The sequence below is a fragment of the Myodes glareolus genome, chromosome 15, assembly GCF_982192425.1.
Source record: "Myodes glareolus chromosome 15, mMyoGla1.1, whole genome shotgun sequence".
NCBI classification, from domain to species: Eukaryota; Metazoa; Chordata; class Mammalia; order Rodentia; family Cricetidae; genus Myodes; species Myodes glareolus.
The window spans coordinates 24,706,436-24,712,435 of NC_142040.1; the positions used below are offsets into that span (position 1 = coordinate 24,706,436).

Consider the following 6,000-nt stretch of genomic DNA (forward strand, 5'->3'; position numbering starts at 1 on the left):
TTTCTGGTGTCTTCTTCAACTTCTTTCTTCAAAGATTTAATTCTTATCATACAGGTCTTCCACTTGTTTTGGTAGAGTTACTCCAAGATATTTTATATTATTTGTGGTTATTGTGAAGGGTGATGTTTCTCTGATCTTTTTCTCAGTCCATTTATCATCTGTGTACAGAAGGGCTACTGATTTTTTTTGAGTTAATTTTGTATCCTGCTATATTACTGAAGGTGTTTATGAGCTGTAGAAGTTCCTTGGTTGGTGTGGGAGTCCTTCTGTCTATGTGTTGCTTCTATTGGTTAATGAATAAGGAACTGCTTTGAGCCTATGGCAAGGGCAGAACAGAACTAGGTGGGGAAAGCTAGGCTGTATGCTGGGAGAAAGGAGGCCGGAGTCAGAGAGATGTCATGGAGCCGCCACCAGAGTCAGACACGCTGAAACTTTGCCAGTAAGTCATTGCCACGTGGTGATATACAGACTAATGGAAATGGGTTAAATTAATATGTAAGAGTTAGCCAATAAGAAGCTAAAGCTAATGGGCCAAGCAGTGATTTAATTAATATAGTCTCTGTGTGATTATTTTGGGTTTCAGCTAGCTGGGCAGCCAGGAACTAACAAGCCGTCTCCAACAACACTTGGTAGAACTTTTGGGGTCACTTATGTAAACTATCATATCATCAGAAAATAGTAAGAGTTTGACTTCTTCTTTTACGATTTGTATCCCCTAGATCTCTTTTTGTTGTCTTTTTGCTATAGCTAGGACCTCAAAAACTATATTGAATAGATATGGAGAGAGGGGACAACCTTGTCTTATTCCTGATTTTAGTGGGATCATTTTTGAGTTTCTCTCCATTTAGTTTGATATTGGCTGTTGACTTGCTGTATATTGCCTTAATTATGTTTAGGTATTTTCCTTGTATCCCTGCTCTCTTCAAGACCTTTATCATGAAGGTGTGTTGTATTTTGTCAAAGGCTTTTTCAGCATCTAATGAAATGATCATTTGTTTTTTTTTTAGTTTGTTTACGTGATGGATTATATTATGTACACTCTTAGGAGGTGTGGCCTTGTTGGAGGAAGTGTGTCACTGTGGGGGTACGCTTTGAGGTCTCTTTTCTCAAGCCTCCTTCAGTGTGACTATCAGTCAACTTCCTGGTGCTTGCAAGATGTAGGATACTAGGCTATTTCTCCAGCACCATGTCTGCCTGCATGCTGCTATGCTCCCAGCCATGCTAATGGGCTGAACCTCTGAAATCTAAGCCACCAACTCAATTAAACGTTTTCCTTTATAAGAGTGGCCGTGGTCATGGTGTTTCTTCATAGCAATAAAAACCCAAACTAAGATAGGACCCCTTTACTCACCCCATCTCCGTCAGAGTCTTAGTAAATTGATATGATTTTTCTCTGTCAGCCTCTGATGTGTGGGCATCTATTCTTCTGTATGTATACGCATATGGCTCATTTTTTAAAAACTATGTTTTAAATTTGCTCTTTATTTTCTGTGATCACTGAGTTCAGGTTGCCGAGAAGGGTTTCAATGCATTAGTTTACAATGTTACCCTGGTCCCCAGACTCTACCTTTTGGGGTGACAATAGCAACATATCCAGAATGCTGTCTCTGAGACATTACTCATTACTGCTTCTGCTAGACCAATTTTTCTTGAGTTTCCAATGTGACATGTTGTTCTCCTAAAATGACTCCATGCCCAACAAAGCCTACTCAATATCGATTAGTCCTCTCCAAAATGACTTTATTAAGACCATCAATGATTCACTTAGTAAGTGTTTTTGTAATAAGTTCATAATGTCCTCTGAAGGAATGGATCCGGACAGGAGCCAGGCCCATCTAGGAGGGAACATGCTTAAAATAGGTGAGGAGTTTTCAAAAGGTGGTTGGGGAAATAGATTAGGTTCCTATCTTCCAACAGATTACATTGAAATTCTTTGTAGACAATGAAATAAATTGCAGGAACTTCCTATAAGTTAAGACTTTCAGTGAAGCCTTCAAAGAATTTGTTTGTTTTGGCTCTGGGAGAGTTGCCATGACATGGTGCCGAGTCACTGCAGTGGGGGAAACAGGCAGGAAGGTGGGAATTTGGTTCTGTGGTGCAGTATGGAAATCAATACAGTCTAAAGACAAATGGATCAGGCAGAGTGTGTTGGACAGGTCCAGAGGCGCTTCCCTTTCCACTATGAAAGGTGGCCTGGCCCAGCAGTTCCCACATCATCTTCAGCTGGTGCCTGTTCCAGAGCGACCTCTCTGGAGCCCTTTTGTGATTTCTCCCCGGTTTCCACTTGGTAGGCCAGTTCCCTTGCTGGGTCACAGACTGTACAAGAGAAGAAAAGCAAACGACTTTCGTTTTCTCTGACAAAGGACGGAGATGAGCAGGTGACGGGTCCGCACACCACCTATGAACGCCAAAGAAGACTCAACAGAGGAGGTAATACCACAGCTTAGCTCATATGGAAAAGTCGGAGAGCAGCTGAAAGCGTGGGATAGTGGTGCAGGGGACTGTCGGGTGGCAGTACTTCAAGTGTGACAAAGAATGAGGGTCATGACCCTTAGCTGTCATGTGACAATTTCTGTACTCTTTCCTCATGCTATGTTGGCTTCTTTGGGGGATACATCTCTTTGTACCTGCCAGCCCCCCATTGTATTACTGGTAGGAAGGCCTGGCTCTCCGTTGCCCTTTCTCCTACGAGGGACTTGAATGAGTGACATTCATCCTGAAGTCAGTACAACCAAGCCCCAAGTTGTGGTTGACCATTGAGGTGCTTTCCCTGGACCCAAGTTTTCCTCTGGACCCAAGACTGGACAGCAGACATGGAGGAAGTTCCCTGCAATGGGGACGGACCTGTTTAACTGATAGCTCATCCTTGACTTTCTGCTCCTTCCCTAACATCCACAGCTCCTGTCTCTCTGTCTTAAATACTGCATCCTTTCAGTAATTTCCATTTTACTTTGACTGACTAAACAATCCCATTCAGGGGGAGCCAGAAGGGTCACTTGGGTAGGGCACTGTGATGTGACTTGGTAGGAGGTAGTAGCCCACAGGTTGAGAGAGGAATACAGATTAGGAAAGGTCTCATTTGATGCATTAGTTACTCCTCTCACAGTTGTAGGAAAAATACCTGACAGAGGCAAACTTAAAGAAGAAGAGGTCCCTCACGGCAGTGGGCAGCTCTTTCTAGGGTGGTGGACGCTGCCAGTGGGAGCTGGCTGAACCGTTTGCTCCCAATGGGGAGTCAAAAAGCTGAGACCAGAACTGAGACCCCAACCTCCCAAAGTAGTCCCACCACCTGGGGACCAGGGGTTCCAACACACCATTCCATTAGGAGAGCATTTCAAACTGAAGCTGCAACATTTGGTCTCCAGTAGCATTTTAACTTCTGTCCCCAGGACACAGAGAGAGGCTTGTGATGATTTTAAACATGCAGTGTGATACTAATTTGGGGGCAACTCTGAGGGAGGCCCCTGGGAAAGAATGGGTGAATCTAGAGGGAGAGCACACTTGACGTCACTGCCGCCGTCTCAGCCAATAGTGGCGGTGACTTGGCTTGTTAGGAGCCATACTGCTCAGACAGAGGGGGAAATGGGGGATGTGAGCCCTTGGATGAGGTGTGGGCTGCTCCCAGGAAACTGGTGCCACTCTGTAGGGGAGGAGTCTAAGGGTGTGTGCACCCAGTAGCCAGGAAGCTCCCATGTAGTCCTAACTTTGGACCAGAATCTCCTCATTTCCTGCAGCAGCAGGGAGGAAGTCCCTGCTGATCATCTGTGGTGTCCACTTGCCTGGTCCAGGTTTGGGATTCTGGAAGGGCAGATCTGGGAGCCTCACAGAGAGACAAGTGGGCTTAGTGAGGGTGGGTCGGTGATAGCACCAAGAAGCTCAGGGTTAAGCAGACAGGCATTCTGCCAACACACATGCTGTTTCATCTGATCCCCTTCCTTGACCCTGTCCCTGTCCCTGTAGACCTCAGGGTCAGCATGTCTTCTCTCTCCCCTGCCCACATCTGTTTCCAAAGCACCATGTCCTTCAGTGACTCCTGGAAAGGTTCCCACAACAATGCTAAGAGTGGTTTTCCACGGGAATTGGACTGAGGCCCACACAAGAAGGGTGTGGCTTTCTTGGTGACAGAAATAAGGCTGGGAAATAGAACTTAGGAGAAGCTTCTTGTGGGAGCTTGACTAGCAAATGCATCGGTGCCAAGATGGTCTGAGGCCCCAGACTAAGTGCCCAGGTTTTCCCACCGTGTTGGAGCTGACAGCCCAAGATCTCATTACACTCTGGCAAAGTGGCTTTCTGATGAAACCCAACTTTTTGCAGAATAAGGCATTCTGGAAGCAGAATTTCATCACTTTATCACTCCAGGATGATGATGGTGGTGATGGTGGTGGTGGTGGTGGTGGGTGTGTGTCTTTCCTTTTCCCATGTTTTCTGGGAAGCAAAAGGAGGTATTATCCCTTGTATTTGGTCAGGGTTCTCTAAAGTAACAAGACTTATAGAATAATTCTCTCTCTCTCTCTCTCTCTCTCTCTCTCTCTCTCTTTCTCTCTAAAGGGATTTATTGGAATGACTTACAGGCTGTGGTCCAACTAATCCAACAATGGCTGCCTATGAATGGAAGGTCCGAAAATTCAGTAGTTTTTCAGTCCACAAGAATGGGTGTCTTCTTCTTGGTCTTCTGTATTGGATCCTGAAGAAGTAGGCTCCAATGCCAGTGAAGGAATGGATGTGCTGACAAGGTGAGGGCAAGCAGGCGAAGGACAAACACACCTCTGATGTGGGAGGTCCTTCTGTATATGTGATGCTTTTATTGGTTAATGAATAAAGAAACTGCTCTGAGACTATAGCAGGGAAAATTAAACTGAATGCTGGGAGAAAGAAGGCGGAGTCAGAGAGATGCCATGGAACCACCAGAGGAGAGATGTCATGTAGCCGCCAGAGGGGAAAGACATGGGTTGCCAGCTGGAATCTTGCTGGTAGGCCACGAACCTTGTGGCAAAATATAAAATAATGGAAATGGGTGATTTCTAGATGTAAGAACTAGTTAGCAATATGCTTAAGCCATTGGCCAAACAAAATTACAATTAATGCAGATTTCTGTGTGATTATTTCGAGTCTAGGCAGCTGGAACGAATGAGCGGTATCCTTACTACACGCTCCCTTTCTTCTTCCATCGTCTTTATATGGGCTGCTGCAGAAGGTGTGGCCCAGATTGACAGTGTGTCTTCCCATCACAAAGACACAAAGTTTAGAAGGGGTTCTTCCCACTTCACATGATTTAATTTAGTAGAAATCCTTCACAGGTCTGCCTGTCGTTTGGGTTTCAGTTAATTCCAGATGTAGTCAAGTTGACAACCGAGAATAGCTATCACACCCCTGCAACCAAAATATAGAGAACTCTTTTATCTTAGAACTTTGTCACGAGAAGCTTTGAGCCAAGGGGCTGTTTTTTAATGTGACCTTGACTTATGTTTCCATAGTTTTATTGGTTTCTGCTCTCTCAAACTCATGTGTTGAGAACTTTGACCTTATGGTAGTAGGACTGACTGGAGGTTGGGCCTCCGAGTTGATTAAGTCAGGAGAGTGGAGTGTAGTATGTCATTCATCACTCAGTGGTTTTGTTATAAAGGTGAGTTGTTTTTGTTTTTGTCGAGACAGAGTTTCTCTGTGTAACAGTCCCGGCTGTTCTGGAACTAGCTCTTGTAGACCTGGCTGGCCTCAAACTTACAGAGCTCCGCCTGCCTCTGCCTCCCAAGTGCTGGGATTAAAGGTGTGCGCCACCACTGCTCAGAGATTTTTTTTCTTCTTTATGGTTTCTCATTCCTACCTTCTTGCTTCTTGAGTAGGATCTCATCACGTGAACTTCTACACGTAATGATGCAGTGAGAAGGCCCTCCCCAGATGCAGCCCGTTCACCTTGAATCTTCCAGACTCTGGAATGTTGAGAAATGAATTTCCTTTCTTTTTAAGTTTCCCAGTCTCAGGGATTCTGTTGCAGTAACACGA

At 45.0% G+C, this 6,000-nt stretch overlaps 1 long non-coding RNA gene across 1 annotated transcript in view; it reads left to right on the forward strand.

The window, feature by feature from the left end:
* The window catches only part of LOC125405136 (uncharacterized), a 25,308-nt gene extending 20,576 nt beyond the window's left edge, over nucleotides 1-4,732 (forward strand). Inside the window, exons 2-3 of the long non-coding RNA XR_014997102.2 lie at nucleotides 2,292-2,430; nucleotides 4,549-4,732. This is a non-coding gene — a long non-coding RNA (uncharacterized LOC125405136). The remainder of the gene's footprint in view (nucleotides 1-2,291; nucleotides 2,431-4,548) is intronic.
* Nucleotides 4,733-6,000: the final 1,268 nt, after the last annotated feature.